At 36.8% G+C, this 25913-nt stretch overlaps 1 pseudogene; it reads right to left on the bottom strand.

Moving 5' to 3' along the window:
- The window catches only part of LOC119261068 (60S ribosomal protein L35-like), a 108125-nt pseudogene that overhangs the window by 71197 nt on the left and 11015 nt on the right, over positions 1–25913 (bottom strand).

Raw genomic sequence — 25913 nt, forward strand, 5'->3', positions numbered from 1 at the left:
TCAAAATTGTTTTCTCTCACATTCCAAATCTCATCCTTATCTTATTGTTTACAATACAAACAATGTACACGTGAGGCAGGGGCAATTCTCACAATTCACTTTCTACCTGAGAGAGAAAGGCCAGTATCCCTTAGAAAATTTTTCATGAGGACTATTTCTTGTATCAAACTCCCCCCAAGATGATGGCTCTTTCAATCAAACCACTGATTGACCCAGGTGAGATACTTACACACTCCCAGAATCTAAAGGACAAATGGACAATAGGATCAAAATGGACAATAGGATCATCCTCCCTTTTAAGATACATGAAGTTATGCATTCCAGAAAGCACTATTCATAAGTGTTCTATTTAAAAAAGCACTTTAGGGCCTCGCCGGTGGCGCAGTGTCTGAGTGCTGGGTTGCGAAGCTGCCCTCAGCCTCTGCAGCGCCGGTTCGATCCCCGGCTGCTCCTCGGCCACCGGAGGAGGGTCCCACATGTTGCGCAGACCTCTCCTGCCGCCCGCTGCTCCCCTCAGCAGTGTACTTCAGTCTGCCTGCTCTGCTCCCTGCTCTGGCTCTGGTGAATTCTCTCACCCTCCCACGCTTCTGACTGTACCCAGTGCTTGTATAAATAAATAAATAAATCTTTAAAAAAAAGGCACTTTTTGTTCAAATTAATATAGGAAATAATTGTCAAACAAAACTAAAAAAATTTTAATGAAAAAAATGATTCTTTGATAAATATGTTATGATACTGTGAAAGACAAAAGCTGTATGTACTATTTCTCAAATGCATTTAATTCTAGAATTATGTTGCAGGGGTGGGCAATGAAAGATGGCTTAAGTCTATTAATAGCTGAGGAAAACAGTAATGTTTGATGAAAACAATATAATTCTGGAAGGGGGACTGCAAGATGTTGATGTCCATTCTAGAGGTGACAGAAAGATCTGTGGCGATCTGTCTAGAGGTGACAGAAAGATCCCACAAGAGAGTTCATAAAATGAAATGAGAAACAATACAGTGAGGTTAAATTGGGAAAAATTAGCCTAATCCTGGACAGTTCTTTGGAATCTGGAAATGATTGGCAACATCAATAACTAATGTATCTGAAATGAGGGTTTCAGCTGCATAGCATCCAAGGCAGATGCTACAATTATTACTGTTAGACAAGTTGAGTAAAATATTAAGTTCTGCTGTAAATTTCAAGTCATGTCTGAAGGTCATGCAAAGACTATAAGAAAGATGAGATTTTACCAAAACTGGCATGGAAGTGTGGCCTTAGCGATCAAGACAAGGAGATCCTCGATGAAGTGCCACAGTTCTCCAAATTTCCTCAGCTGAAACCAGAGAGCAGACTTTTTACAGACCTCCTATTTTGACCCACTATGGTAATAATATTGCCATGAATCCTTTGAATGTGAAAGGCCTGAGCCTGGGTAAATTCAACCCTCTCCTAAAGGACTCAACCTGGCCTGTACCCCAGTTCTTGTGTGCATGGAAGGATGAATCTATAAAAAAGAAAAAAAAAAGATAAGGGGTGGCAGTGTCTGGCTAGAAGCTCACCACATACTCTCCCTTTTCCTTTTGGGTACACATTGGGCTACTTTTCCAGCTCCTCTACTGTGAGTGCAGCCAGGAGACAAAGCCTCAGGGAATGGAATGTGGGCAGGAAGGATGCACACCACTTTTAGGACATGCCTACAAAACGTTTCATGAAATCTCCCATTCATGGTTCTCATCAATTAGATGAATGGAGAAGGCCTGAAGGTCCTGGCAAAAAAAAAAGTACAGCGTTTTTGGTTGAAGACTTTGAAATTTGAGCACTTATCATTACTTCATAATTTTCATAAATAAGCCTAGTGTAACAATTCAGAAAAATACCTGATTTCTTGATCAAAATGAATGCTTCAAGCCACAGCCTCTCCAGTTGCTGCTGATAAATAATTCAAGTTCACACCTATCTTGCCTCCTTTTTGTATAGACTGAAGGAGACCATTAGCGCACTGCTCTTGGTCTTTCATGGATCAAGTAACAATACAGGAGTCTAGAAATCACCGAAAGCCTATAGTTTTACACAGTAAGGTTTTACACACTACTGTCAATTCTTAATTCTTGGAATACTAAGAATTTTTAAATGTTAAAAAAAAATTAGGAAGCAAGAACATTTTTTTCTATTCTGGTTTATGGAGTAATATTTTGATGTTATCATTATTTTTCCATATAAATAGAACTTTAGAGCAGTCTGTTTTATTTTCAAAATGTGAATTTTTAAATTTATAAAGGAAAATCAGTTGATATCCAAATGCCAATAAATGCATGGTATTCAAAGAGGGAAAGTTAAAATTGTTTCCCAAAATGATGGGATTCAATTACACTTATACTTTGTTGATGTATGACTGTAGCTGACATACAGGCATATTTTATGTTTTTTGAAAATATTTGTCTCTTGGTTTTATATTGTTTTTTATAATCAAGACAGTGGAGTTTTGCTTCAAAATTATAAAGTCTAAATTAAATTCAGTAAAACTGAATATGTCATCTTTATAGAATCTATATATTAACATGAGCCATTGCAGAATTGAGAAAGATCTGCTTGAAAACTTTGCTCCAGAATTTTAAAATAAAGGTTGCCATTATCTTCTGCTGGGAGCACAAGAGATTGTTCGCTATATAGCAGGTCTATGCATTCTTGATTGCTGCTTGAGGGACCCTATGAATCACTTGAGAAAATAGTAACTAGTAGCTGAGGATCAATTACCAGCCTGACATGAAAAAGCAAATCTGAGAAACAAATTCATTTGTAACATATTTCCACCCCGAATCTAATGTGAAGACCCTTCAAGTATATTTTTTTAAAGATTTATTTATTTATGCATACAAGACCTGGGGTGCAAGCCAGAGGTGCGGGGGTGAGAGGATTCACCAGAGACAGAGTGGGGAACAGAACGGGCAGATGGACTGAAATACACTGCTGAGGGGAGCAGTGGGCGAGTCAGGCTACGTCTGCTTTGCCATGTGGGTTGCTCCCTGGGGATCAAACTTGTGCTGCAAAGGCTGCAGATTGCTTCACAGTGCGGTGCTTAACCCCTTGCGCCACCAGGGAGGCCCCCTTCAAATATATTTTTTTCCAAATCCACAAAATTATTCTTAATCTTTGAAAGCAGCAGGGACATCTGTCCCATGGAAACAAATAAATACAGAAAAGAGTTCACAGGAAAAGTAGGGGTATAATTTGCTCAAGAAAAATTGACTAAATCACAAGGGCTTTTCAAAACAATCTATGTCTACTTGACAGGTCTTCAATTTTATCCAATTACGACAAAAATCAAACTTTTACATGTTTTTGTAAACTGCTATATTCTATTTGAATATATTGTCATTTATAGTCTCAGAAATGGCTATCACTCCTTTACAAAGCAAATGCTTTGTAAAGAAAAATAGGAAGGGACAGAACTCAGAAGTTAAGAACAATACCCTGTTTACACTGGTGATGTGTTAGAAGGAAAGGAAGAGCTCAGGAACTGACTGTGGATCTTTGGTCAGCAATGGGTAAAACTTTGGGATAAACAGGGATTATCAGGAATGGAAGCTCCTGGCCTGGAAGGTGGGCTCAAATGACTTGGGGATGTTTCTGCCACTGCCAGGCAAGGTCATAAATGTTGTGCTCTGTATGAAGGCACCTAATTAGGTGTGATGAATGCAATTTCACCTGCATTCCACTCCCTGAGAAAACACTGGCACAAGCTCACATCCAGGGAGTAAGTTGGAAGTTGTATCTCTGACACTTGTGTGCCCACACATATGCTCGCACACTTCTACACTGCCAGCTATACTTGTGTCAGGAACCATCTGTCCTCCAAGGAGAAATATAGTATTTCCTACTTTTTGAAAAGTTTCCTTGAGACCTGCAGAGTCCTTAAAACTCAGCTCTCCCAAGTTCTCTCTGATGTGTGTAATGTAGTTATAATTTCTGTAGAGCAATAATTTAAAAAGCAAATTAGTCACTAGATAGAATTTCTGATTCCTGTTTCAACATCACAAACCACTGGGACCTTCAGTCTTCTCAACAACAATACAAATTCTTTATCCAGCTAAGTATTAACTCCACATAGCCTCCATTTCTCAGGTGCATGATTCCTCTGATCTATCTACTTTCTCTCCATAAATTTGTCTAGTCTAGATATTTCATACAACAGTTGTCCTTTTGAGTCTGGCTTATTTCTATTAGCACAATGTTTTGAAGCCTTATCTATAGTGTAGCAGGCACCAACTCTTGATTTCAATGGCTGAAAAAAATTTAATTACACATATTTACCACATTGTTTTAAACTACACCCTTTGACTATTGTGAATAAAGCTGCAATAAACATTGGCATGCTGTAACTGAGTCCCTATTTTCAATTATTGTGGGTATATTTCCGGATCATATGGGGATCCCCTTGAAGGTAGAGTGCCAATTGTATCCAGGATATCACTAAGTACTAGAATCCAACAGTCTTTCTACTTAAACAGGCTCAAATATGCTTTGTGCACTTTGCATCATCTCTCAAAAATTTGTTTAACTTGTCATCTATACACACACATTCTGCCATGACATTTTCCACGGTGCTTCCTTTTTCATTTACTATTACTTATTTATTATGTATTTTATTATTCAATGATGCATACAGAAGTATGCATATCATTTAATTTGACAGTCTTTACCCATCCCCCAAACTGGGTAGAGAGTGTAAGATACATATTTTTTATCTACAACCATTCCTAAACCGAAACTTCATTTGATTCAGTTGTATCTACTCACATAAGCTAATGAAGGAGCACTTTGGCACCTCATCTGAGGTGTCTCTTGACCAAAGTAAAATGGACTTTACCATTTCTTAAAGGAAGAAGACTCTGTTATCAATCTCACTTTACAATATTGTAACTTTCAATTTTTTATATTGTTCTTAAGTAGCTGGAAACTACTGTCACCTACTTTATTAGTAAATGTAAGTACATGGCAAACAAAAGAATATCAAAAGAACAAAGCAGAAAACTCAGAAGACAGAGTCTATTTCTATTCTCTGTGTACTTATTTCTCCTGATATGGTTTACTAAGCACTTATGTTTAAGATCTTTATATAACATACAGCAATTTTCCAATAGCCAATTAAGTTCATGTGCATATGCTAAAACTGAATTGATCCAAGTTTCACCCACAGCATCTTGATGCCTAAAAATCAGCACCTGGACATATCTCACAGGCCTGAACTTGGAACATTAAATCATTTCGACTCCCAACTGATAATTTATAAGCTCATAGAAAATGCCATTGGAGAATAAATGGAAAGCAGGAAAGACACAAATGGCAGAGCAAATCCACATGCCAAATGCTGTTCCTCTCAACTACCTAAGACTAAGATATTCTGGTATCTGTTGTGGAATAACGGTTTGGGTTTTTTTGTTTTGGTTTGGTTTTTTTTTTTTTTTGGCTCAGTTACATCTTAAAAGACATCTTAATGAAAATAAAATGATTAATGAGTAGTCATGTAAGACCTCTGCTAGGATTAATAAATGGAAACCCCTATCACCAACTCCATCTAAAGAGGCACTGATCATAAGTTGTCATCTTAATGACATTTTAATGCCAGCTCCAGGTTCATTACATTTTTATGGAAATTTAAATCATGAACAAGTATGGAACACCTCCAATAATGAACATGAAAACACAAGGAGATTTTCATTAACATCTAAAGAACTAGAAATGTATCATGGGAAGTTGGGGGCTTCATGAACTGTTTCAGAGGCCTTTTAATGACATCCCTTTAATAACAGCTACCATATTTATAATATGTGTGTGCATTTGGAGTTTGTATTTGTGTTGTGTTTTTTTAAACTAAGATTTAAGGCAGGACTTTTTTTTTTCATTATCAACACTTCCTATTATGATATATCCTAACAAGTTTTATTCAGCAGTGCACTTTGCACAGATAGGAAATTTCTATTCATAACTTTACTCCAACAAGGGCACAAAGTAAAATACTTTCCCCTTAGAGTGTCCTCTAATATTTTGATAGAAGCATGAAACTTCTCAATTTCGGATTATGGAAGTTAAGAAGATAAATTATGGTGATCCTACTTCACAAGTCACATCAGAAGTTACACCAGATAACTTCAGAATCTGGCCTCCAAGTTACATGACTATCATTTAGAACACACCTCAACCTTCCGTTCCTGAACAAGATACTGGCACTTTGATACTGTGGAAGTCATGAAATCCTCACAGTCTCGTTGAGCAACAGTGTCAGGAAAGTAGATCAGGCTTGTTGGCAGCTGTAAAGCAGAATGAACCTGCAAAAGATACCTTCTGCTTCACAGATGACAGAATCTGGTAATAACTCAGTCATATTTTGATGACAATAATTTATTTTCCCTTTTTTAGGATATATATGATAAACATAGCTATATGTATGTGTGTATAGATAGAGACAAAGAGGATAGATATGGATAGACATATAGATATACCCTGTCAATTTTAAAGCTATACTAACCTTTAGACAATTTGCAAATGTAAAAACTGTCAGATTAACTTTAAACATTAAAAAACACTATTTCTAGTATCTTAGCCCTTATCAGGCATATGAGTCTTATGCCATATTAAGTAATTTTTCAGTATCAATAAAGTGGCCATTATGTCTTTTTTTGATGGAATGACTATTAGGTTCAAGGGCACAAACCACCTCTTCCACTATGTCCAGCAACATCATCATCAAGGCTCCACCTCACATGCTAGCCAAACAAACCTCTTTTCCTTCATTACCTCTCATTTATTCTTACATATTTACATGTCTCTACTTACAGATAAATATAAATAATATATTTATAAAAGGTAGAGCGTTCAATGCTGTGTCTTCGATAATGGTCAAGCCAGAAATGGCCACTATCTTTATTGAATATACAATCTAAATGAAAAGTTTCCCCACTTGGCACATCATATACTTATTTTTGGAATATCTCCCTCCATTCTGTCCTTTATGAATTGCTTCAACTAATAACTATCATCCAGCTCAGATAGAGACTTTCTTTGAAATCTTCCAAGAAATACTGAGGTATTTCTCTTGGATACCATTATTTCTCATATATATCCGTGTAATAACACCAATCACATAAGCAGGAAATACTTGTTTTACTCTCTATCCGCCACTAAACCCTGAACTTCATAGCCACAGAAACCATGGCTAACTCATCATAATGTTTTGTGGAGTTAGTATTTAATATGTCAGTTGGTTTCATGAATTAATAAATAAGAATAAAGAGCTTTTTCTTCTAACATATTTCTCAAAAATACATAACATTTGTTCTGCATATACATACATCTTTCCCACCCATATATATAGAGATAGCGAGATATTTGACTTATCTTGATATGGGCAAAGGATTTCTAAATTGTCGGAAAAAACACAAAGCAAAGAGCAAGATAAAATTTCCTACTTAATAATAAGAAAAGTCATCAAAAATGTAAAAGATAAATGTGGAAAACTTTTAATATGATGAATATTAAACATCATTCTTAATTATCATTCAATGAAATGTCAGCTAAAAGAACAATGAAATACAATCCACCTTCTGACTAGAGAAGATATATTTTTTCTTTCAATGCTTATACAGCAACGTCATTGAGAATACAATCAATAGACACTTGTATACACTACTAGTAGATGTACATTTTCTGAAGAACAGACCAAAAATATGTCAGTAATATTATTATTATGTCTGCAGATTCTTTTCCGTTGCCCGATTAAATGTATTATCATAACTTATCCATAAGTAGAAAACATGGAAAATTCCATGGGTCATTAATATTTTACAATCTTTAAAATTGTTCAAATATTTGCAATGATGTTAAAACCAATGATTATATAAAGGGAATTTTTTTTTGTTCCATAATTATTGAAAGTTAAATTGTCCACTTTGTCTTGAAACTTTGAATGTCACCATTTAAAAATATCTTCCAGCAGTTTCTAAGGAAAACATATGTTTTGAAATGACAGGTTTTCTGACTTTATTTGTGATATCATATAAGCAAGAAAGGACATTAAATTCTTTTTGTTCCCAATTATATACCTTCTGGATATACAGAAATTAATTTATCTTTGGGAAAGAACCACTGTTATACATGGCCCAGCAGACCTCTCCTGTCTCGTTTGCTGCTCCCTTCAGCAGTGTATTTCAGTAAATCCATCTGTCCTGCTCCTCACTCTGTCTCTTATGAATCCTCTTAGCCTGCCCCCTCCATTCTACCCCTGGCCTACACCCCAGTTCTTCTACATACACACACACAAAAAAACCAGTTATGGGTTTGAATTATGTCCCACAAAAAGATATATTAAAGTACTAACCTCTGGTATTTATATTTCCGTTTTTAGAAATAGGGTCATTGCAGATGTGGTTATGTTAAAATGGGGTCATTAGCATAATTCCTAAGTGACTATGACACTGGCATCCTTATAAGAACAGTAAAACATAGACACAGACACACAAACAGATGTGATAGCTTGTGAATACACAGGCATAGGGAGAAGATGCCACATGACCAGGGAGGCGAGATTGAAGTGCAGCATCTAAAAGAGCAGGGACAACTGTGTTACCAGACGCTGAAAGAGCTAAGGCTCCTCTGCTGCAGAATTCCAATAGAGCATGGCCCTGTGAACACCATGATTTTGAACTTCTTGCCCCTATATTTTTATGTAAGAATCAGTTTCCCTTGTTTTTATGTTACCCAGTTTGTGCTATTGTTATAGTCTTAGGAAACTGATACAACTATGGTCAATTTTCCATGTTTGATATTTTGTATAAGGTTCAAAGTTTATTATTATCCCTAATACAGGATTCAAGTCAGAAATTTTAAATTCTTGAAATTTCCATTGACCTCTACTGAGACAAAGCAGAAAGAAGAGAACAGAACCATGAAAAAATAAGTGTGGAGAGATGATTCATTGAACAAAGTAGCTCATTCAGCTGATAAATGAAGATGGGATATTGACATCATTAGTTCTGCTCCGTACACTTTGTCCATGCTCCAGCAGCATTCAGCTTTCCTACTAAAACCTTCCATCTACACAATGGAATATTCTCTGCATAAGATTAAGTTTATGGTTAGAATTAGTAATAATCTAATAAACACTAGTTGACTTTAAATCTTAATTTAAGAAACTTGGTAATACTCTTTTTTTCCCTGAGACAGTAAATATTTATTAAATGTCAGCAGTATGCATTTTTACCTGATGTTTTAAGAAAATGTAAAGAAAATCATAAACTCTACTCCCTTTATATATCCCAAGAGCTCTTGAAAATTACTAGAGAAATGTCATAACACAAACTATTCTGATAATTTGAAAATATAATACAGTAATAACTTATCAGATGAAAACATATCTTTTTTAGATTAGAATACATATTTTGAATTAATGTCTTTCATTGAATCATTTGGTAGACAAGTTCATTCTGCTGATAGGTTAGCTAATGAATTACTATCATTCAGGTTCTGGTAAGTGTCTTACTATAATAGATAAAAGTAAGGAATAACTGACTGGGTTTAGATAAATTTAGGCAATTACCATTCAACCTCAGAAAATGAGTCTGGACTAGAATCTTTTCTTATTGCACACATCCCATCTCAAAGTAATACCATCTACCACCATTAGCTCAATCTTCACCTATGTTTGTTAATTTTTTATTACTACTTTATATATTTTTTACATCAGGCTTCATTTTTATACAATGTATGCTTTATCATCTTGGGTATAGTACCCATGTAATTCCCATTACCCATTCACCCATGTACCATCACCAGCGTCCCCTGTGCGCTTCCCACCCATGTTTTGATGCAACTCCCTTCTTCCCCTTTAGAATGTTTCTGGTTTATAATTGCCTATTGATTTTGATTTTTACTTTATTATAATTACTTTTTTCCCTGATCCCTTATTTGGATCCCCTACATTCCTCCTATAAGTGAAACCATCCAGTATTTTTCTTTTTCTTTCTGGCTTATTTCTCTGTTTTTAAATGTATTTGATAACCTCTATCTGCCTTCTGGATTCTAGGTCTCTATATCTAATTGCACACCGGATATTGTACAATTGTACACATGACAATGTGTAGGTCTGACATTTCAAAACTCTGATATGCAAAATCAAATATATCATCTATATGTTTATACTTGGCCCTAATGATTGCTTTTTGTATGTACTCTGTCCCCGTCACTAGCATGTCCCTCCATGTGGGTGTTCACTTCGGAAACCTGACCTAGTCTCCCTTGCCTTATTCAAAGACTTCATCCAAGTAATAGCAAAGTATTAAGGGTGTTATCTAATGAATATCTCTAAAGCCACACTTTTCTCCCCCTTTATTCCTATTAATTACTTAGTCCAGATCCCAGTCACTGTAATTCTAGTTTCCTGAGACAGTCTTGACTGATTGCCCAGACCTTCATTTCTACTCATCTAGAATTCATTGCTAAGTACTGACTTACCAAAAGTGAAGCTAGTATCAGAACAGTGCTTTTTTTAAATCTTTCAAAAGCCTCTAACATTGACCATACAATAAAATTAGAAATCCTGCATAAGACCTTCCTCTCTGCTTCTGTTCATATACTTTATAAGAAATTGTCTTCCTCCTTTACTCTTTTCCTAGTTCATTCTTATTCTTTCTTCTAACTTATTTAAGATATTTCTTTCTTTTAGTTTTTCCAAGAAGTCTTCTCTGGATGAGAAACTCCACTTTTGTTCTCATCACAGTTTCTTAATTATAGTGTAAATGTCATTTGCTGCCTTTAGTCCCCATGTATGAGGGCTTTGGCTAGAGCAAGAATCTGTTTCCTTGACTTTGTCACCTCTATCCCATGGGAGAGTACCTGATAGACTTTTAATAGTGAATTAAGTATTTAATGTTCATATACTGGCATTATTTTCTCAAAAGCCCAAGGACTAGTCTGTGCTTATAAGTGATAACAAACTACAAAGTACAGAATGAATATGCAAAATCAAACATATGGAGAATGCCTTCTCCCAAGCATTCGTTACTTAGATTAATGGATTTAAAAGGAAACCTTGAGGGCCTCCCTGGTGGCACAAAGGTTTAAGATGTAGCATTATGAAGCTATCCGCAGCCACTGCAGCAGGAGTTTGATCCCCAACCAAGGAGCTACCCACATGGCACAGCAGACCCTTCCTGACTCGCCCTCTGCTCCCTTTAGCAGTGTATAGGCAGTCCTATAGCAGTCCATAGGCCTGTTCTGTTCCCCACTCTGTCTCTGGTGAATCCTCTCACCCCCCGCACTTCTGGCCTGTACCCCAGTTCTTGTATGCATAAATAATCTTTGAATAAACAAATAAATAAATAAATGGAAACCTTGAAACCTTAGACAGCCTTAGAGCACATCTGGAAAGAAAACATGAAACCTCAAGAATATCTCAGTAGGAGTTATAGTTCTTTCTAGAAGACCTCTGAGGGAACGACTGTATGTTCCTGCTTATGGTTCTGTATAACCACAAAGTGATGATCTGGCTTTACGGCTATCTGCCGTAAAGCACCAAAGCACTCAAGAATTCAAAATTTCATTTTTGAAAAGAACACACTGATATTTCACAAATTAAGATAATCTCTGGATTAAAATAACATTTAAAATAAATACAATCAGTTTGTGTATCACCAAAACAGCTAGCAACATCAACTAAAAGTATCTGGTTCCATTTCATTTTAGTAAGGGTCCATTAGCAGTAACAGAGGTAAACGTCTCTAAATAGACTCCTCATAATTTTAGTTTTTATTGGAATCCCAGAAAATCATGCTAATAAAATTAACAAAGTTGACACATCCTAGCACCTACCTCCACACCACTAAATTCTTCTCTAACTCCTCCCAGTATCCTCTCAAGGTAAAGACAGACAGGTCATAGCTGGACAGCAGGGGACAGGAAGAAGGGAAAAAAGGAGGGAGATGGCATGACACATTAGATAGAAGATAGGAGAAAAAGAAAGAAAGAGGAGGAAAAAATGAAAACAGAGAACAGGTTTTAAAAAAGTCACATCTAATGTAGCAGATAACCTCAGAAAATATTTTTGAACTAAACTGTCACTGGTCTTAACCTACTTTGTTAATAGCAACATGCAGTGCAATAACTCACAGTACTTTTGTTCTTTTCCAGACAGATTACAGTATTGCCTGTACTACTCTGAGAAATACCCAGAGTGTATAGTGCATTGACATAAAGTTTGCTAAAACGGTACTTACACTTGCATAGAAGAAAATTATTTCAGATTTCTGGATTTCCCAACCATAATTTAAATGCTACATTGTAAATCATTGTGAAAAATTACATATTCTGCAGCAATACAATAATAGAGAAAAGACAAATAGAAACACATTTCCCTTTGGTGTCATTTTTAAAATCTTGCAGAAAGAACAATCAACTTTGGGCAGTAATATGCATTTCTCTTATAAAGACTATTCCCTGAATGGCTTTGTCTTTTACCTTCCTATTTGCAACTTCCCAAGTCATTGTGGACTGAGGCAAAGCAGTTTGGTGCTAGTACAAAGTGGGGTTTTCTGCCTGTCTGCATTTATGGATGGTTTGTGACTCTAATCTCACTCTCTGTACCCACAATGCTAGTTGAAGTTAGAGTGGTTTAGTACATGACTTCTAAATAGTAATACTTTCTCATGTCTTATCCCATTTGATTTTTACAACCTGGAAAGTACTATCTTCGTTTTACAGATAAGGAAACAGAAGTGGTGGTGTATTTATGTAGTATATACCTGTGTTGATTTTCAACAATGCACACCGAAACTTTATATAATACAATGGAAGTTCAATTAAAAATTATTTTAAAAATAAAAAAATTGATGAAGATCTTCACCAACAGGGCCTCCCTGGTGATGCAGGCGGTTGAGTGCAGTGCTGTGAAGCTGTCCCTTGCCTCTGCAGAGCGGGTTTGATCCCGGCCAGCCAGGGAGATACCCACATGGCGCGGCAGACATCTCCTGTCTCTCCCACTGCTCCCCTCAGCAGTGTATTTCAGTCAGTCTGCCTGTTCTGTTCCCCACTCTGTCTGATGAATCCTCTCACCCTCCCGCACATGTGGCCTGTACCCCGGTTCGTGTATGCATGAATAAATAAATCTTTAAAAAAAAAACCTTTAAAAAAAAATCCTCAAAAAAAAAAAAAGATCTTCACCATCAAAACACAGCTAGTAAGTAATGACACACAGATTAAAACCTAGTTTTATCTGATTCCAAATTGCAGTTGCCTTGTACAGCAAAATCAGCATCAGGGACTTCTGGAAATCAGGAGAAAACACAAAGGAGTTGAAATGAAGAGTGCCCCATGAGAGCTGGCAAAGTCCAGTCAAAGACCCTCTATTTAGGAAGTACCTAGTAATTGTGTATTTATATGTGTATGGTGTCTGACAAGAGAAAAAAAGAGCTTAATAATAACATGTATACCTCTGAGCGAAAGTGAATAACTCAATCAAAATGACTTCACTCAACACTTTAAATATCTGCAGCTGGAGTCAATGGGCATTGAGGGGGCAGATGACAGGGGAAGGTGAACATGGGAGGTTGAGAAAGGAACAGCAAACAAGGACATGGCTGTTGTGCAGATTTTTAAAAGTAACCGTGTTATAAAATGACATTTCATTAGAAAGCACATAACTGTTTTCATTGCATAAGTCTCTGCCAAAATCTGTAGTGCGGGTGGATGTCAGGATCCTGCTGGTTACAAATTACCATTGAAGATGCCACAGTGGCCACCCTATCAATATAAATGCAGCAGTAGTTGTCACTAGGACAATTCCAAGAAACTTCAGATGATTGAGTTTTGATATAATTATTACCCATTTTGATACTAGTACCCCTATGTTTGTTGCAGCACTATTTGTAATAGGAAAGACTTGGAAACAACCCAAATGCCCAGAAATAGATGACTGGATCAAAAAGATGTCACATAGATATGCACATCAAAGACATCTTTACAGACAAATCACCCAAAGCAGTGATAGTGAAGGCAAAGATAAACAGCTGGGACTACATCAAATTAAAGAGCTTCTGCACAGCAAAAGAGACAATAACAAAAACAAAGAGAAACCCCACCGACTGGGAGAACATTTTTGCACACAACACTAATGATAAAGGACTGATCACAAAAATCTGCAAAGAGCTGATGAGACTCAACACAAACAAAGAAAATAATCCAGTCAAAAAATGGGCAGAAGAGCTAAAAAGAAACTTCTCTGAAGAGGAAATGCAAATGGCCAACAGGCATATGAAAAAATGTTCAACATCACTTGTCATCAGGGAAATGCCAATCAAAACTACCATGAGATACCATCTTACACCAGTGAGAAGGGCACATATTAAAAAAACTAGCAACAACAAATGTTGGCGAGGATGTGGAGAAAAAGGAACTCTCCTGCACTGTTGGTGGGAGTGCAAACTGGTCCAACCACTATGGAGAGCTGTGTGGAGATTTCTGGACCTACTAAACATAGAGCTTCCATATGACCCAGCAATTCCACTCCTAGGTATTTACCCAAAGGACACAGAAACATCAATTCCAAAGAGCACCTGCACCTCTATGTTTATAGCAGCACTGTTTACAATAGCTAAGCTTTGGAAACAGCCCAGATGCACAAAAATAGATGACTGGATCAAGAAGATGTGGTACATATACACCATGGAATATTACTCAGCATTCAAAAAAGATAAACACATGCACATTGCAGCAACATGGATGGCGCTGGAAGGGATCATGCTCAGCGAAATAAGCCAGAAAGAAAAAGAAAAATACCGGATGGTCTCACTCACAGCAGGAATCTAGAAAACTTAAATAAGGGACCAGGAAAATGAATAACTATAAGAAAGTGAAAATCAAAATCAACAAAAAACTATGAACCAGAGACACTCTATGGGGGGTGGGGGGCAGGGAGGGGAGGGATTGGGGTCAAAATAAGGGGGTTGCAATTGTATGGGGAATATAAAAATAAAATTTATTTAAAAAAATAAAAAATAATAAAATAAAAATAAAAATACTTTAGGGCTTCCCTGGTGGCGCAAGGGGTTAAGGCACAACTTATGAGGCTATCCACAGCCACTGCAACATGAGTTCAAGCCCTGGCCAGGGAGCTAACCCACATAGCACAGCAGGCCTCTCCTGACTCGCCTGCTGCTCCCCTCAGCAGTGTATTTTGGTCGATTGATCTGCCTGTTCTGTTCCCCACTCTGTCTCTGGTGAATCCTCTCACCCCCCACACCTCTGGCCTTTATGCCAGTTCTTGTATGCATAAATAGATAAATCTTTAAAAAGAATAAATATACTTTATTGAAAAAGAAAAAAAAAGATGTCACAGATATAGACAATGGAATACTATTCAGCAATCAAAACCAATAAATCAATGCCATTCACAGCAACATGGATGGAGCTAGAAGGGATTATGTCAGTGAAATAAGTCAGAAGGCAAAAGAAAAATATCAGATGGGGGGCTTCCCTGGTGGCACAAAGAGTTAAGACGCAACCTATGAAGGTGTCCGCAGCCGCTGAAGCACAAGTTCGATCCCCAGCCAGCTGGGGAGCAGCCCACATGGCGCAGTAGACCTCTTCTGACTCATCTGCTGCTCCCCTCAGCAGTGTACTTCAGTCAGTCTGCCTGTTCTGTTCCCCACTCTGTCTCTGGTGAATCCTCCCACTGCCCCTCCACAGCTCTGGCCTGTACCCCAGTTCTTGCGTGCATAAATAAATAAATCTTTAAAAAATACATCAGATGGTTTCACTTATAGGACGAACATAGGGAAACCAAATAAAGGATCAGGGAAAAAAATAATATTAAAAAAAAAAAACACAACCAAACCAAACAAAAATAAACAGACAACTATAAATCAGAGACATTCTGTAGGGGAGGGGGAGGCAGAGGGATTGAAAAGTGGACGGGAGGAGCACAAGGGACTATGTTGATGGCGCATGTGTGAATTTGGTGGTGGAAATTCTATGGGGAATACACCTGAGAAAAGAAAATACTAAAAAAAAAATATTTGAATGAAAAATGAACAATGATGCAAAATAAAAAGAAAATATTACCCCTTTTTATTATTTCACCAGAAATAAAGTCCAAAGAGTTCCTCAAACTACCATTCTGAAATTGGAAGCCCCATATACTTTTATAATTCAAAGTTGTTGGTTTTCTTTGCATAGAGATAAATTTTTCAGAATAATCTGCTTTCACATTATTTTTTTACTGAAGTAGAATTCTTATGCAATAAAATACACAGATCTTAAATATTTAAGATGATTAATTCTGACAGCTGAATTATATCTGTATAACCACCACACCAAATAAAATATATAGCACAGGCATCACCCTACAAAGTTCCTTCATGCCTCCATTGAGGCAATCCATGACCTTTGATCCTACCTTCCAATCTCTCCAAAATAAAACCCTTTATTACCTCAATCACCATTGGTTAGTATGGGACTAGTTTCTTTTCTTCAGTATAATGTTTGTAAGGTTTTCTAAGTTGGTACATTTTAATCCCTGATTTTCTGGATTTACTGGGGAGAAAATAATCTTCATGTTGTTATTCAGAGAACAATGAACATTTCTTTGGCAAAATCATAAATTATTCTTTATGAATGAATAAACAATATCTATATTTGACTAATGCAATACTTCCAAAGGGTAGCAATTGTTATGGGAGAAATGGCATCAATATAGAAATAATAGACCACTTATTGGCATCAACAGTGTTTAATTCAGACTAAAATGGTGGAAAACACTCAGACTTCTCTAAATCTTTCAGTTTAGGCTATTCAGCTAGGCTACTAAATTTTCTAATCTATATTATAATGAACCAGTGAGATTCAAATGCAATACTGAACATTACCTCTGCCATTGAAAAACAATGATCTTCAGAAACATTTCTCTGTACAGACACAATTAAGTACTGATTTCTGTCACTGGCTAAAAGGTGTATTTTTTTCTATCAATGTCTGCTGTCACCTACCAACAATTACCACTATAACAAATATATTTTAATAGAAAGTGTTAGGAAGCACTGAAAATTTCATTTCACTTAAGTCAACCAAGGACTCTTTTAGACCTTGACTGCCACAGTAGCACTGGCTTAAGTAGCCGAGAATGCATTGGTGTGATGATGTAAAATATGTCAAGAGTTACAGAGAAGATCATCCCCTTGATATATGTTGTCCTTTAGGTATAAAACTATCAAGAGCAAGTTGATATAAAGCCCAAAGGCTACAGTAAGCTATGCATTTGCCATTTCTCAGTTTTTTAAAGAAGTAGCAAAATATATTTTAAAGCACATGCACTGCTAAGAATTCAGAGTTTAGCTCAGGTTTGAATCCATTATTGCAGGCTATGGTAAAATCGCACAATAGTTGACTATCAAGAGCCCTGGTTTTCTAAATGCCTCATTATAATGATAAATAATTCAAGTTCTCAAGGTCGTGCTGCTGATCAATGGCAGAGGCTACAGTTGAAGTCCTCTGATTCCTAATCCTCTGTTGTGCCATGATAACACATTACATTCCTCCCAAAATCTTGCTATGACTATTCATGCCTACAGAGCTTATCCAATTTTGATTCTTGTTTCCATTCCTTTTAACATTGTAATAAATGTTTCCTTGGCTTTTGGCATTATAGAATTATAAGTATAACCCTTCTCAAAGGAAATCAAGAGTTATAACCTTAAGGTACAGAGAAGAAAAAATAAAGGGATGAGCGGAGGAAAGGGGAAAGGGAGTCCACATAATCATCAATAGAGAAGGTAAACTGTTCAACTGCACTCTGCTGTGCCATTATCCTTGGCTACAGAGGTCATGTGGAGCCAATGCATTGAATGCCAACAACAATGCTCTACACATGCCAACCAAGGTACATTTATCAGATTAAAGTTCTGTCTTCACTTCCTACTGTTGCCAAAGCTAAGATCATACTGTTGATCTTATTTTATAGAATAAATATAGTTCATTATTTATGAGTGCCAGAGACTCTGGGATTCCACATGTGTCTAGAGAATATGTACATACAAGGGCCCCTGTTCCAGGGAACTCAATATCTAAATGGACATTTTTTTCTTTTTTGCTATCCTGTTAATAATGACCACCTCACTCAGTCTCATGTTTATTAATCTGATTTTCTGCCTCTATGTACTATCAGGACATGGACTTTTAACTAGAACTCCTAGCTTTCAAGGAGCTCTGACCTCATGTTTCTTGCAATACATTCTTCAGGCAGATAGTAATTGATTTTATCTACTAGGAATTCAAGAGAGAAAATCCACTATGACAGTACGTTTAAACAACCCAATAAAGTTACATATTTTGTTATTGAAAAACTCAGTTTCAATAGGTTACATGTTCATCAATGAAGTCTGTGATTTACCAAAACTATGGCTTATACACCTTAAAAATAACAAACAACTTTGAAATCTCTCAAGGGTAGATGTTCATTCAACCTGCACTAAACAAAGCAGGTATTTATTGTTTTCTCTAGGACCAAACCTAGAGTCAGAAATTACCATACCAGTCACAAGCCAGAGAATCAAACCAAGTATGTTAAAACAATCTAAAAATAAAACTTCTCCATTGACCATAACTGATTTCAGAAGATGATATTCAAATAACAAAAGAATCACACCAAATTAAAGACTGTTAGGAAAAAATATTACACATTGGAAGAGAAGAAAAATAACATTAGCCACAAAAGTACAAACCAACATAGAAAATAAATGTCTAGAGCATTCAATATAATCTAAATGATTTTTAAAATTTGTTGGATGTTACTTTCTAGAATGGATTGAGCTAGTCATTCTATTTAAGAAAGAAGAGAAACAACTTTTCTTTAAAGCTTATTTTACATTTGACCTCTGTTGTTATTCTGCACTCAAATAATTTTCAGGATTTGTCTAAACAAAAATACTGCCTTCACAAGGATCTATCCTACTTGACAGCATAATCCTTCTCACTATAACAATCAAGCTGCAGCTTGATTTTACCACTTAGGTGGAAATTGGTTTTCTAATGGAAAAATGCATCAAAATTGTGTCAATATAATTCCTGTGAAAAGTCATTTAACAATGCAAGATTTAACACCAACTCTTCCAATTACAGAATTTCTCTGCAAATTGTGTCTCAAGACGCCTAGCATTCTGTTCTTATTTTTTTATGTATTTGGTTGGTTGAATTTTATCTTGTTTTCTTTTATTGACTATTGTTAATTCATTTTTGAAACCTCATCATTTTACTAGCAAGTACTAGCAAAGATGACTCCTTCCTAATGGGAAAATATATTGTCATAATCTATTTTTAGTATTTTTTTAAAAAAAAATTACATTTCTAACATAAAGGTGTAGTTCACGTTCATGAACTAGCAAAGCTGAACATGTGGCATCTGAGAGCTAAGGTTATTAGTAATTGCAGCGCAACCAACCCATGCCGGGTAGGTTCATTACCGGTTCTAGCACAGCTCGCCGCACTGCTCCATCTACTCCACTCCACTCTTCGGTCTTCAGCGTGACACCACGCCACGCCACGCCACGCCGTTTAGCCGAGTGCTCATGATCAGTGGGAAGGTGGGAAAAGTGTGAAGCTCCCCACAGTCATTCTTAAGAATTTCCAGGGAAAACACCTTAGAGTCTCTTTGTTTTTTAATTTTTTCTTTACAGTTCCATATTTAAGGTTTTGACATCTCACATAGAAAATCAGAAACACTCAAGCTCATATTTTCCATTTTCCTAATTGCATATCAAGTTAGGTAAACTGTGCCTTACTAGGTAATAGGTTATACAAATACGAAATTCAAACAGATCATTCATTAGCTAAGAATTCAAGTATGTATCAAAGGAAATTTTTACAAAAACAATAAAACTTTAGAGGATATATTATAGATTTTTACTGAGAAACCATAAATTCTTAATAAAATTTTACAAATGGCAGTAGATTCCTCATTAAAGTAAAGGTGATACAGGGCAGCAAGGGACACTGAAACTGCAAAGGATACTGACCAAACAGATTACCAGTCACTGTCTGAGTTCTTCATCTGCGCACACAATTGCAAGACTACTCAGGGTCAGGGAACAACAACAATGGGATTATTTAACAAACCAGGGAAAAACAAAAAGTAACTGTGGCCAAAAATCGCTGTTTACCTTACCCAAAGCAGTGTCCAGTGTTTTAAAGTCTTAAACACAGTGCCTCCCTGGTGGTGCAAGGGCTAAAGTCTCAGGGGTCTCAAACTATTGCCAGCCACTGCAGCATGAGTTCCATCCCCCACCAGGGAGCTACCCACATGGCGCAGCAGACCTCTCCTGTCTCACCTGCTGCTCCCCTCAGCAGTGTATTTCAGTCATTCTGCCTGTTATGCTCCCCACTCTGTCTCTGGTGAATCCTCTCACCCTCCACACTTCTGGCCTACACCCAACTTCTAAGCAAAAAAAATAAGTAAAATCTTTAAATAAATAAAGTCTTAAACACAAACACAGGGATCCAACTCACAAAGACAGCAGAAGACACAACAGGAGATGCTCACCAGAACTGCCGAGATGCCCCAGCTCTGAACTAAACAAGCGACACTCCAAACAGCAGCTGCAGACATTTAACAACCCGATAAATGGCCACACTCACCCAGCTCAGTGAGGCGCTCTGCTCTGGGTCTTCGCCTTCCCTGCCAAGCTGTAAGAGCAGCAAAACTGGGAACAGTTTAAGTAGCTTGGCTACTTGCAAAGCCTCCGAAGGTTTCTTCTCTGAGGTTGGCTGATGGAATCCTCTCCACATCCTTCAGAGGCCCACAACAGCCTTCTGGAAGACCAACATGGTGGGTTCAGAAATCACTAAATCCGGGATCACTGACATCCCAAAAGCTGAATCCTGAACACTGAATCCTGGGGGCTGCTTCTGCAGTCCCTTATGTTTCTTACCAGAGTCTCCACCCCCAAACATACTTTGTTTGCATTTTCGCTTGGGCTATCCAGCCTCACCAGCAACCCCCACTGATGATAGCATCTATAACAGTTTTTGACTTCAGCCACTGGTCACTAGGGCGTGTCAATTCTACCTGATGGGGAACTTCATGAGTCATGAGAAATAGTTCATTCTAACCTCCTAATAAGGTGTTTGAAAGTCTTTACCCTATGTCTTTTTATACCAATTTTGTTTCTCAAGTATGAAGAGATAAAAACTCTTTATAACAAAATGATTCTTCTCCTTTACTTAATGTTAATAGAGGAAAAATGTTTTCTTAAACGAAGATGGCTTTGTGTAGAATTATATGCAGTCATGTTCTGGAAAACATTTACCAATCAGTGCTACAAGGGGAAAGAATCCCTAATTTCTATCATTGACCGATTTGCAAGAAATAAATATTCCCACCATGACCCATTGAATTCCTAACACAAATTCCCTAATGAGAAGTTAGAAAAACAAGTGTAGAATCACATTATTACATAATATTTCCACCATACAAATATAATAGATATAAGTAACTTTAAGAACACAATACCAGAGCTTCTTCGCAAACATTTTGAGGATTTTGGGATATAGGATTTAAAGTGCTATTTATATAGCAATGCACACAGCTCTCAGATAACCCAACCTTGCTCCAGATGGTCTTTGCTCTTAATTATTACTCTATATGATCCTATGCCAGATGGGTAAAGAAACTTCCCTATTTTCCTGTCTGTTTTTCTCCCACTTGTTTTCTCTCTTTCCCAAGAAACACCTAATGGGAGGAACATATTGCTATCATTCTATTGATCCTGGAATAACTGTATGTCTGTAGAGATGGAGAAACTAGCAATTTTGATTCTTGTTCCAACGATTATGCTAAGTCTTTGTGTAATTTTATTACTTAAATCTTTTACCAATTTATTGACATGGGTATTATTTTTCCATTACACGGAAGGTCTGCATTATAATAGTGATAAACAGTTCAAGCCCTCTGGGACCTCCCTGGTGGCCTACCATGATGGCCTGCGTTCAACCCCCAACCAGGAAACTAACCCACATATAGCACAGCAGACCTCTTCTGTCACCTGCTGCTCCCCTCAGCAGTGTATTTCAGTAAATCTGCCTGCTTTGCTCCCCACTCTCTCTCTGGTGAATGCTATTATCCCCTGCACCTCTGGCCTACACCCCTGCTCTTCTACGAAGGAAGAAAAAGAGAGAAAGAAAGAGAAAAAGAAAGAGAGAGAGAAAGAGAAAGAGAGAGAGAAAGAGAAAGAGAGAAAGAAAGAGAGAAAGAAGGAAAGAAAGTCTTTAACACAAACAAACAAAAACAGTTTAAACCCTCTCAGTGAATATGACTGCACTTAAACACAGCACTGTACTTTCTTGTCCTCATGGAAAAAACCCCATAGCATATTTTTCAAATCATTATTTACATTTTCTAAATTTTGTCTTTTCATACAAGTAATTCATTCTAAATCCTCATTATTAACAAGATGGACTGAAGCAAAAGTTTGTTGACCTTAAACTGGGTTGCTACATGCAAAAGAATGAAGCTTGACTACTACCTCACACCATGCACAAAAACCAGCTCAAAATGGATTAAACAACTAGACATAGACCTGAAACCATAAAATATATAGACGGAAATACAGGAGAAATACTACATGACATATACCTCAGTAACATCTTTAAAGACACATCACCCAAAGCAGTATTAGTGATGGCAAAGATAAACAGCTGGGACTACATCAAACTAAAGAGCTGTACAGCAAAAGAGACAGTAACAAACACAAAGAGACACCCCACCAATGGGGAGAAAATTTTGGCACACAACACTAATGATAAAGGACTGATCACAAAAATCTACAAAGAGCTGAAGAGATTCAACAAAAAAAAAAAAAGTTAATAACCCAGTCAAAAAACGGGCAGAAGAGCAAAAGAAACTTCTCCAAAGAGGAAACAGAAATGGCCAACAGGCATATGAAAAAATGTTCAACATCACTTGTAATCAGGGAAATGCAAACCAAAACTACAATGAAATACCATCTTACACCAGTGAGAATGGCACATATTAAAAAAACAAGCAACAACATATGCTGGAAAGGATGTGGAGAAAAAGGAACTCTCCTGCACTGCTGGTGGGAATGCAAACTGGTCCAACCACTATGGAAAGCTGTGTGGAGATTCCTCATTCTGCTAAAGATGGAGCTTCCATATGATCCAGCAATTCCACTCCTAGGTATCTACCCAAAGGATACAAAAACATTAATTCAAAATGACACCTGCACTTCTATGTTTATAACAACACTATTTACAATAGGTAGGCTATGGAAACAACCCAAATGCCCAAAAATAGATGACTGGATCAAGAAGACGTGGTACATATACACAATAGAATATTACTCAGCAATCAAAAAAGATAAACTCATGCAATTTGCAGCAACATAGATGGAGCTGGAAGGGATCATGCTCAGCGAAATAAGCCAGAAAGAAAAAGAAAAATACCAGATGGTCTCACTCATAGCAGGAATCTAGAAAACCTAAATAAGGGACCAGGAAAAAGACTAATTATACTAAAGAAAAAATCAAAATCAACAAGCAACTATAAACCAGAGATACACTACATGGGGGGGTAAAGGGAATAGGATTAAAACAAGGGGGGTGGGAATTTTATGGGGACTATAACCCGGATGAAAATGCATACATTGTGCAAAAATGAAAAATGATGTAAAAAATATATAAAATTTTAAAAAAAGAAAGTTTGTTGTCCTTAGTTCAGAATGTGGAAGCAGGAAAATGGCCTCCAAAGATTGACATCCTAGTTCCTGGACATTATGAATATGTTACTTAACATTATCACAATTGCCAATATGATTAAGGGAACAGAATTGTTTGACAGATTATCCTAAATATCCACTTGGATCTAATACAACACAAAGTTGTGAAAAGTAGAGAACCTTTCCAAGATGAGTCAGAGAAGACACGATGCTGGCTTTGAAAATGGAGAAGTAGTCACAAGCTACAATGCAGGTGATCTCTAAAAGCTAGAAAAGATGAGAAATTGAATTCCCCCCACTGGGCATCCAGAAGGAAAGCAGCACTATAAATGTTTTGATTTTACCTTAGCTATATTCATGTTAGGTTTCTAACCTGCAGAACCATAAGAAAATCAATTTGTGCTTTTAGGCCAGTAAATTGTGCTGATTTGTAATAGCAGTTGTAGAAAAATAACACAGAGTGTTAAAAAGATAACTTTTGGGCTCACAGTATTGGGAGCAGTGATCATAGGAAGAAAAACTGTCACAATTTTGTTTACCTTTGGAATAGAACAAAGTCAAAAAAGACAAAATCATTCCAGGTGAGAATGAGCATGCATGCAGGAAGTTTCGTCTAAATTTACTGCTTTTTAATTCAATTATGAAGAATCAGTTTCATACTGTATTTTTTTTCTTTACTTGCTTGGGGAAAAAAAAAGGTATTCAGCTATTATTATCTATTATGATCTTCTAAGGGTAAAAAAACTGAAAGCATTTTAAAAATAGGTAATATCAAAGGTCATTTTTTAAACTAACTTAAACAACTACTTGCCAATTAGATAGTTACTTGAAATATACTAATGATATCAGCAAGCACTGCAATATGCATGAAAATCCTTTTTTACCCATTTACCATCATTCTGGTTTTTGCTATACCCTGATCTCTCCAGGTTTAATTGCCTCCAACTGTCCTGATAGGAATATATCCAATTGTACGGACACAGAATATGTTGCAGGTCATTAAAGGGAGAAGTACTCACTGTAGCAAATTTTAGTGTATTTTGTACTCTATTTCAAGTAAAACTAAAGAATATGCATAAACACAATTTTGTTCTTTATGGGAGCTTTTTTATTATCATTATTAAGGTCTCTAGTTACAACCTCCTTAAGCTCTACAAGCTCTCTTAAAAAAATCTCTTCTGCAATTTATGTGTGTTGTTGTTATAACAACTTGGAAATAAATCATGACACTTAATGCAAAATCTCCTTTCTGTTAATTAAAAAACAAACCAGTTTCATGAAAATAGCTCTTCAAAAACTAGAGGAAATTATAAGCAATAAAAAGCAAAAAAAAAGTTTTTATTTTCTGTTTTTCCTTTGTATGTTTATTTTTAAGGTATTTGAAAATGCTAGAATAAATTTTTATTTGCAGCCAGGAAAATAGGGAAAATCAGAGAGAAGGAAGTATTTTTTAAGTCTAGAACTCAAAGACTGAGTAGGATTTCCACAAGTAAAGATGAAAATATTGCAGAAAACAGCTTAAAAATTGATGATTAAGGGCCTCCCTGGTGGCACAGTGGTTAAGTCTCGGCACTATCAAGCTATCGCCAGCAATTGCAGCATGAGTTTGATCCCTGGCCAGGTTGCTGACCCACATAGTATAGTAGACCTCTCCTGTCTTGCCAGCTGCTGCATTCAGCAGTGTATTTCAGTAGATCCAACTATAGATCCACTCTGTCTCTGGTGAATCCTCTCAACTCTAGGCCTATACCCAGTTCTTGTTTGCATAAACAATAAGATAAATCTTTTTAAAAATTAATTAAGAGGTCTTTTTGGTGGCGCAAGGGCTTAAGACTCAACCTATGAAGCTGTCTGCAGCCTCTGCAGCATGAGTTTGACCTCCTGCCAGGGAGCTACCCACATGGCACAGCAGACCCCTCCTGACTCACCAGCTGCTCCCCTCAGCAGTGTATTTCGGTCAGTCTGCCTGTTCCGTTCCCCACTCTGTCTCTGGTGAATCCTCTCACCCTCCTGCACATCTGGCCTGTACCCCAGTTCTTGTATAAGTAAATAAATCTTTAAAAAAAAAGTTGCTATTTATTGATGAACTATGTTTTTCTAGTACTAGAGGATTTTCCCCTTATAATTTCATTATGCTTATTTCATGGAACACTAAAAGG

This window comes from Talpa occidentalis, unplaced genomic scaffold, assembly GCF_014898055.3.
Source record: "Talpa occidentalis isolate TD23 unplaced genomic scaffold, MPIMG_talOcc4v2.1 talOcc4.6, whole genome shotgun sequence".
Classification (NCBI taxonomy): domain Eukaryota; kingdom Metazoa; phylum Chordata; class Mammalia; order Eulipotyphla; family Talpidae; genus Talpa; species Talpa occidentalis.